The sequence below is a fragment of the Triticum urartu genome, chromosome 4A (assembly GCF_056163025.1).
Source record: "Triticum urartu cultivar PI428250 chromosome 4A, HENAU_Tu73, whole genome shotgun sequence".
In the NCBI taxonomy this organism is placed as follows: domain Eukaryota; kingdom Viridiplantae; phylum Streptophyta; class Magnoliopsida; order Poales; family Poaceae; genus Triticum; species Triticum urartu.
In genome coordinates this window covers 521,492,915-521,502,827 of record NC_141876.1, presented here as the reverse complement: position 1 = coordinate 521,502,827, position 9,913 = coordinate 521,492,915, and positions in this window count along the sequence as shown.

Sequence of the window (9,913 nt, the reverse complement as noted above, 5' to 3'; positions counted from 1 at the left end):
TTAACTGCAGCAAGCTAGCTTTGACTCAGTGGCTAACCTGAACTACGATTGCAAGCAACTCTTTTGAGGTGGTGCACACGAGTCCACATATTCACCATATCAATACACCACTATGGATTCGCTCCCGCCTCCCTGCGAGAACGACATCCATAGCACTCACGCTTATCTTGCGAGTTTTAGAGTATCCACTTTCACTTGTCTATGAACTATGCAAGGGGCCCAAGTTTCCATTTCCGAGGAATCCGGCTATTCGAATAGATAATGATAACCTTGCAGGGGTGTACTTCTTCACACACGCTCCCACCACTTACCGTCGTTTACACGACATATACACTACTGGAATCAGCTCATTTGCCATCTGCCAGCTCTTTGCCGTCAGCTAGCGGACGGCAAAGAAGCTCTTTGCCATCAGCTACCCAAAAGCAGACGGCAAAGAAGATCTTTGCCGTCCGCGAGCTCTTTGCCCTTTGCCGTCCGCTGGCAGACGGCAAAGAGAGGTGGCCCCCACCCCCCGCCGTTTGGAAAAAAACTTAACGGCCCACCTCTTTGTCGTTTGCCAGCAGACGGCAAAGAGGCAAAAGGGCGGACGGCAAAGAGAGGCGGACGGCAAAGAGGACACTACTTAACGGCCCGTATCCCCCCCCCGCCCGTTACTCTGTTCTCTCCTCGCCCCCGACGCGCCCCGCCACCACTTCCCACCCCACCGCCGCCTGCCGCCGCCCCACCGCCCCGTCGCCCCCCCCACGCCGCCCCGGCGCCCCGGTCCCCCGCCGCCCCGGCCCCCTGCCGCCCCGCGCCCCACCGCCCCGCGCCCGGCCCCACGCCGCCCCGCGCCCCACCACCCCGGCCCCGGCCAGCTCCTCCAGCGGGGGCCTCCTCCACCGCCCCGCCCCCCTCCTCCACCGGCCCTGCCCCAGGTGAGCCCCCCTCCTTTTTTCTGTTTTTTTTCTGTTTTTTTCCTTTTTAGTTTTAGTTTAGATTTAGTTTTAATTTTAGTTTTAGTTTTAGTTTAGTTTTAGGTTTAGATTTAGTTTTTTTTCTTTTTTTTCTGTTTTATTAGTTTTAGGTTTATGTTTAGTTTAGATTTAGTTTTAGTTTTAGTTTTAGTTTTAGGTTTAGTTTTAGGTTTAGTTTAGTTTGAGGAAAGAAGAAGAAGAAGAGAAAAAGAGGAGAGGAGGAGAAGAAGAAGAGGAAAAAGGAAAGGAAGAAGAAGAAGAGGAGGAGGAGAAGAAAAAAGAAGAAGAGGAAGAAGAAGAAGAAGAAAAAAGAGGAGAGGAGGAGAAGAAGAAGAGGAAAAAGGAAAGGAGGAAGAAGAAGAAGAAGAATAAGGAAGAAAAGGAAGAAAAGGAAGAATAGGAAGAAGAAGAAAAGGAAAAAAGAGGAAAAAACCCCGACCCGACACGGCACCCCGACCCCGACCCGGCACCCCGACACGACACCCCGACCCCTAGACCCCGACCCCGACACCCCAACCCCGACCCCGACCCCGACCCCGACACCCTGACCCCGAGCCTGACCCGACACCCCGACCCCGACACCGACATGGCACCCCGACCCCGACCCGGCACCCCGACCCGACACCCCGACCCCGAGACCCCGACCCCGACACCGACACGACACCTCGACACCGACACCCTGACACCACACCCACCCTTACCCCGACACCGTCACGGCACCCCGACCCGGCACCCCGACCAGACACCCCGACCCGAGACCCCGACCCCGAGCCTGACCCGACACCCCGACCCCGAGATCCCGACCCCGACCCGGCACCCAACCCGACACCCCGACCCCGACCCCGGGCCTGACCCGACACCCCGACCGTGACACCGACACGGCACCCCGACCCCGACCCCGACCCCGACACCCCGACCTCGACACCCCGACCCGACCCCGACACCCCGACCCCCTGAGCCTGAGCCTGACCCGACACCCCGACCCCGAGCCTCACCCGACACCCTGACCCCGACACCACACCCCGACCCCGAAACAACACCCCGACACCGACACGGCACTACCCCGACATCGACACGACACCCCGACCCCCCGACCCCGAAACAGCACCCCGACCCCGACACGCCACCCCGACACCGACAGGACACCCCGACCACCGACACCTCCCGAAAAGGTGTTCTTTGGCCTTCCAGAGGCCGAGGGTGTCATATATTTGTGAATTATTAGTTAGGTCATATATTTTTCGATTTTGTTATGAAAAACATCATATATAATTGTGTTGATCGTGTAGTTTTAAATGTGCAGTTGTTTCATCGCTGCGAGGTTTGGTGTTCGACGACCTCGCCGTGCATTTGACGAGCTCTGCCCCTTCGTTCGTGTGTGAGCACAAATGACAAGTCCTCCTCCCCCATTAATTATTTGATCTATTCCGATGAAACTTGATAGCTAGCTATATATGTGTCTTGAATCATCAGTATGCGTAACCAATATGTGTCTCCTGTTCGAAAGCGTCATAGTTATAAATATGCATGCATTTGCATATTTATAACCTTGATTCTTTCGAATTGTCCAACGCTATCCATGGACAGCCCGAGTATGTGTAGATTGGGTTCGTTTTCCCATATGCTTTGCTCCGGATCCGGCGCATATATTTCGTCAGTGCCTCCCCTGTTGTTCTCCGGGTACACATCCTCTCTGTTTATTGCAGAGATGTGTATCAGGAGAACAGCAGGTAGGTGCTGCCGAAATTTTGCGTCGGATCCGGCGCATAGCATGGGAAAATGAACCCAATCTACACATACACGGGTGGGATTAGGACCTATCATTACCTATTAGAGTGTAGGTTGCATGGACGTAATAAAATTGACAAAGTAGATCTCCTGTTGTGTGTCCAGTAGCTCTGAAAGTCAAGATGAGTGACCGTGCTTGGATGTATACTGGTCACACTGGTCAGAACAAATGGAGCGCTGAATGGTTCACAAAAACTAAGGGGTTTGTGCAAGCCGCATTTGCAAATGGACAAAAGAAAACCTGGTGCCCCTGTTTCCGGTGCGGCAATTGGGAAAAGAAGACAGAGGCTGAAATGGGAAAACACCTGCAGAAGAGTGGTTTTACGCCCGATTATACGGTGTGGACATTTCATGGTGAGTCTGCCCAACGTGACTGAGCTGAGGTGGATCGTCGTCGCACCGACGAGCATGGTACCGGGATGGAAAACATGGTGCAAGGCTATGATGATGCTCGGGATTCGGACGAGGAGATGGAGGAATCTACAAAGGCCTTCAATGAAATGTTGGAGTCTTCGAAACGTCCGCTCCACGAGTACACTAAGCTTTGTCAGTTGGATGCCATCTCACAAGTAATGGCTCCGAAGGCTTAGTTCAACTTGGGCAGAGAATGCTATGACGCAATTATGACAGTATTTGGACGCTTTCTACCCAAAGGCCATGTAATGCCTGCAAACCTGTACCAGTCGGACAAAATCCTCCATGCACTGAAGATGCCCTATGACAAGATACATGCCTGTGAGAAAGGATGTGCCTAATTTAGGCTTGACTATGCGGACTTGAACTGTTGTCCCATTTGCAAGTCTTCCAGGTATATTGTGGTAGACAACGGTATGGGTGAGAAGACACAGACCAAAATCCCCGTTAGTGTTCTTCGGTATATGCCAATCGTACCAAGACTTCAACGTCTTTTCATCGTCGAAGAGACGGCCAGATAGATGACATGGCACAAAACAGGCAAAAGAACCGAACTAGATGCAGATGGGAATCTGATGATGGTACACACATTGGATGGTGTTGCATGGAAAAAGTTTGATGAATTACATGCTGACAAAGCGGCAGATCCGAGGCATCCTCGAGTCGGCATCAGCACGGATGGGTTCAGTGTGTTTGGTATGACGGCAGCCCAATACAGTTGTTGGCCCGTATTTGTCTTTCCACTCAATCTCCCCCCCGGACAGATTATGCAAAGAAAGAACATTTTCCTGACGTTGATAATTCCAGGACCCAACTATCCGGGCAAAAATATGAATGTGTACATGCAGCCGCTTAAGGACGAATTGCAAGAAGCCTGGGATAATGGGTTCAAGACATACGACGCCTTTAGCAAACGGAACTTCATAATGCGTGTCTGGTACATGTACTCGACGCATGACTTGCCGGCGTATGCGCTATTCGTTGGCTGGTGTGTGCATGGAAGGTTCCCATGCCCCACATGCAAGGGAGCTCTTGAGTTTCGTTGGCTTCAGGCCGGTCGAAAGTTTTCTTGCTTCGACATGCATAGACAGTTCCTGGATCCTCGCCATAAGTTCAGGAAAGACAAGAAGAACTTCATCAGGGGTAGAGTTGTCAAAAACTCTGCACCACCTGCATTGACAGGCCAACAAACCCTGGATCAGTTAAACGCTCTCGAGCCAGATCCACAACGTCCAGGGTACTTCAAGGGGTATAATACTAAGCACGCGTGGACTCACAAAACATGCTTATGGGATCTGCCTTACATCAAAGACCTCCTTTGCCCACACAACATTGACGTGATGCACACTAAGAAGAATATCACCGAGGCACTTTTTGGTACATTGTTCGGCATAGATGGGAAGTCAAAGGATAATACTAAGGCTAGAGTCGATCTGGAGGCGCTATGTGATAGGCCGTTACAAAACATGAAAGAACCGAAAGGAAAGCAGAACTGGACGAAGCGAAAGGCATGGTTCAATCTTGGAAGGCCAGCTCTGAGGGAAATTCTCTTATGGGTGCAACAGCAGTTGATGTTCCCCGATGGGTATGCAGCGAATCTAAAGAGGGGAGCGAATCTTGATAAACTGAAGATATTTGGTCTCAAGAGTCATGATTGGCACATATGGATTGAGCGGGTAATGCCGGTGATGTTGCGTGGCTTCATCCCTGAGGATGAATGGCTAGTACTGGCAGAACGCGGCTATTTCTTCTGTGTTCTTTGTGCGAAAGAACTATCGCCTAGCGTGCTAGAAGAAATGGAAGAGTTGGCGCCGGAGTTGATCTGCAAGTTAGAGAAGATCTTTCCACCGGGCTTCTTTAATCCAATGCAGCATTTGATTTTGCATCTCCCGATCGAGGCAAGATTGGGGGGGCCCGTGCAAAATCGTTGGTGCTACCCAACTGAGAGGATGCAGAAGACGCTTCAAGAAAAATGTAAAAATAAACGTAGAATTGAAGCATCGATGGCTGAGGCATTCATCACAGAGGAGGCAGCAAACTTCGTAACAGCGCATTACGAAGCCAAAAATCGTCATTTGCATAATCCGAAGCCTCGGTACAATGCTGACGAGCCTAAAAAGGGTGGATCCAACCTCAGCCTATTCAAAGGGAATCTCGCACCAGCTAGTGTTTCACATCCAGTATCTTTGGATAACGAAGAATGGCGGACCATTTCGTTGTATATCGTCAACAACCTGATAGAAGTGCGGCCGTACATCGAGTAAGTTCTCGGTACATTGTTTCGAAACTTCTATTTCCTTTGAACTACTCTTATTCCTGGATATGTCATACAGTCGATACGTCGCCATATTCTCGTATGCAGCGGAGATCCAAAAGGATTCCGTCGAAGAGTATGAGTTTCTCGCAAAGCAAGGAGGTGGCTATCCCGGTTTCATCTCTTGGTTCAAACAAACGGTAATTTCTATTAGACAATTTCATTTCATTCGCTAATTTGGGCACAATGCAACAATCCTTTCATATTAAACTTGTAGGCTAATTCAGAGTATATGGACGCCGAATTGAGACAAGTCGCTAATGGTTTTGACTATAAGGTCCGTTCATTTGACAAGTACGACATCAACGGGTATCGCTTTCGTACCTATGGCAAAGAGCTATCTATGGCCGACCGTAAGTCTACAAATTGTTGTGTATCTGCTATCGGTGAAGGAGGTACCGAGTATTATGGGAGAGTTGAAGCAATTTATGAACTTCTGTTCTATGGTGAGAACCCACCGAATGTCGTAGTCTTCAAATGTTATTGGTTTCAGCCGAAGGAGACTAGAAGGACTCATGAACATCTAGGGCTAGTTGAAATCAACCAAAGCACTCATTTAGATGTTCCTAATGTCTATATTATGGCTCAACAGGAGACCCAAGTATTCTATCTACCGTGGGCCTGCCAAACTAATCCAAATCTGAAAGGTTGGGATGTCGTTTATGAAGTGCCGCCACGTGCTAGACTTTCTCCCCCAAAGGAAGAGGATTATGAACCTCACATTAACCCAGACACATATGAAGGAGAATTCTTCCAAGAGACACGTCTTTCCAAAAAGCGTTTCAAGAACCACTATACTTCACCCCAAAACATTGAAGTAGACAGCGACAATGAATCCGACATCACCCCAGAGGAGGAACAAGAAGAGCCGGAACAAGAAGAGGTTACTGCTGCGGATGACCTGTCAATGCTTGACCGATTACGTCAAGGTGGCCTTGCACATGTTGATGCCAATGAACCCTATGAGCCCATCATTGATTATAGTGATGATGATGATTATGCATTTATTGATGATACTGATCGAGATTATTAGTAGTGTCAGGTATTCAATTTTTTTATGTTTTACTTGATGATTATACACTTAAGTGATATACATATTATTATTCATGTCAGTACTTTTTTTATGTTCTACTAATTTCGTTTATTCTTTGTCATGGCAGGTGTTGAAAGATGGTGGGCGCTGGTCGAGAGCGCGCCGAGGCCCCTTCTTCGTCGGCGCGTGGTGCGAGGTCTTCCATTCCACACGCACCTCTCCGCCGAGCGTTGCTGGACAGTATGGCGACACCGCCGGGCCCTTCTTCGTCGACCATGGTGCCCAGCAGGGGACGAGGTAAGAAGAAGAGAGGAGTTGGAGCACGTGGTCGCGGGAGAGGAGGTAGGGTGACTCGTACGGCGCCTTCCTCGCCACCGCCCCCAGCTGTTTCACCCGAGCACGTGACTGCTAGGGTGGACTCGTCTAAGGAGGAGGCTGCACGGACTCCGGTCCACGAGCCTCCGGTCCACGAGTCTTCGGCCCACGAGCCTTGGGTCGACGGGCCTTCGGCCCACGAGACCCCGGAGGAGCACACGTCTGGATGGGGTACCTGGCCGGGTCAGCCTGAGCATGGCGGGGAGCCGAGTGGCCATGCTGATGATGGCGGGGAGCCGACTGATGAGGAGGGGGAGGAGGGGGGCAACGTCTACCAGCGTGGTGCTACACGGCTCCCGTCCGTGCCGGTGACCCGCGAGCAGAGGTGGTTGATTTTCCCTGATGGGGAGAGGTACGTAAGTGCATTTAATATTTTTGTACCTTCTGCATTCATGTTTCTTCAAATAACTAATGCGTTGGCCTTGTCATGCTGCAGGGGTTGGGACCACCATCATAGTGTCCGCCGGCCCAACTCCGTCCTTGGAGTTCTTTGCCGGCAAAACTTTCTGGGGTTTGTCACATTGGTGAGGGTCGGCTTCCAGAGCTTGGATTGAGTTGGGAGCACTACGTGGGTGCCCCGGCCCCGCCGGATGAGATTATCGACGGTGTCGTGTGCGACACAAGGGCAGACATGGTGATCAGAAAGTTCTGGGTAATTTCTCCTTTACACATTTAAAATCTTCAACTAGCTAGTTATTAATTGTACTAATCAATATTGTCTCATTTGATTGCAGACGTTCTACAGGTGTGAGGAGGGATACGAGGAGGACGCGGCACATGTTATCGAGAACGTCTGCAAGCGCCTACTCCAGAACTTACGGCACGAGGCTCGGGTGCAGGCTGTTCGAGACTACTACGCCTTGCGTGGTATCAAGAAGACCAAGCCGGCGTGCCGCGATAAGTTCCCGAGTAAGGAGCAGTACATGAAGGTAATTCTTAAGGCCTTCTCTACTTAAGTTCCTTCATTTAGTAATTCTTAGCCGTAGCGCTCAAGTTTCTATTTGCTAACTTAGGCGCCTCCGAGATGGTGTGCGGATCGGATGGATTGTTGGGAGGTGTTGGTCGATGAGTGGTGCTCAAAACAATGGCTAGCCCTCCACAACGAGGCCAAGGGCAAACGTGCCCAAATGGAAGGTGTGCCACACCATCAAGGCAGCTCCAACTTATATCAGTTCAGGCGCAACTGGGTATGTGGTTTGCTTCATGATTCATGCAATTCATTCATCATGCTAGCTTGAGCCCTTTAATTACTAATTTTCATTGTTTCTCTCTTTCAGGCACGCTACAATAAGGCGGATAAGGTGCCAGAGGTGTACGACCTGTATGCCATGGCCCACACTGCCTCTTTCAAGAAAGTCAAGGCTTTCTCTCAGTCTGACCTCGATGATGCAAACAACTTCACCAACATCTCCTCCCACAACAAGCTCGTGAGATATAGAGATGAGGGGAAGGCGAGGAAAGGGGAGGACTTTAACTCGAGCCAGGGTCCCATTGATCCAGAGCTGGTGATGATATCTGGTGGCGGGAGGTCCCATGGCTCCATAGCCATTAGAGATGGACTTATCCGTTGTCCTAGCACTCTCCCGGAGATCAAGGCGCGCCAGTCGAGCTCCGCTCCTGAGATAAGGCCTCGTGAACGGCCAGTGCAACTCGCCATCAAGGTTAGTGATACGTACTCAGTTATCTTTCTCCATTAATTACATTGTGTGCGCTTCCATCAATGATTACAAATGGTCATGTGAGTGGTGTTGCAGGCTGCTATACAGAGTGAGAGAGATAGAACGGAGAAACTTCTGGCGGAGGCGGCGGAGAGGCAGCGGGAGTTGGAGGAGAGGACGACAAAGATGATGGGGGAGGAGAGGGCACGGAATGACATGCAGGCAAGGGCCATGTACGAGCTCCTTGTGGTAAGTTTCTTCTGCAGATTAGCCAAAACATTCATGTAGTGTTTGTCTCATTACTAACTAGTATGACTGAGTTGTCAAAACCAAATGTGCAGTCTGTGTGCGAGAAGACAGGTCAAACCGCTCCGCCGATGCCAGTGATTGCTCCTGGGACCACGGTGAGTTTTATTTGAATGGACATTACTTGCTAGTCTTAACATTTGAGTGTCATCATGCTAACAAGACATTGGAAATGATCTTTGGTGCAGCGTAACTCCAGACAAGCATCGCACGATCCTTCTCCATCTACCGACACAAGCCACCCCGCTCCTACACCTCTTGGATCTTGGTAAGTTTATCTAGTGTTTTGCTTAACACATGCATAAAGACCTAGACTTAGCTTTATTTCCTCTAATGCTTACCATAATGACCTAGACTTAGCTTCTTCTCCTCCAAAATGACTTAATAAGCTTACTGACCTCCAAAACCATCCATTTTACCTAAGTTAGCTCTAAAACGATCTATACTTAGCTTTCTTATGTCAAAAATTGCATAATTAGCTTAGTTAGCTCATAGACGATCCATTTTACCTAAGTTAGCTCTAAAATGACCCATTTTACCTAGGTTAGCTTATAAATGATCCAGTTCATCCAAGTTAGCTCAAAAATGACCCATTTTACCTAGATTAGCTCCTAAATGATCCATTTTACCTACGTTAGCTTTAAAATGACCCATTTCACCTAGGTTAACTCCAAAATGACCCATCTTACCTAGGTTATCTCATAAACGATCCATTTCAACTAATTTAGCTCATAAACGATCCATTTCACGAGGTTAGCTAAAAAACGATCCATTTCACCTAAATTAGCTCTTAAATGATCCATTTCACCTAAGTTAGCTCAAAAAGATCCATTTCAACTAAATTAGCTCATAAATGATCCATTTCACCTAAGTTAGCTCAAAAACGATCCATTTCAACTAAGTTAGCTCATAAATGATCCATTTCACCTAAGTTAGCTAAAAAAACGATCCATTTCACCTTAGTTACATCAAAAATGATCCATTTGACCTTAGTTAGCTCATAAACGACCCATTTCAACTAAGTTAGCTCATAAATGATCCATTTCACCTTAGCTAGCTCATAAACGAC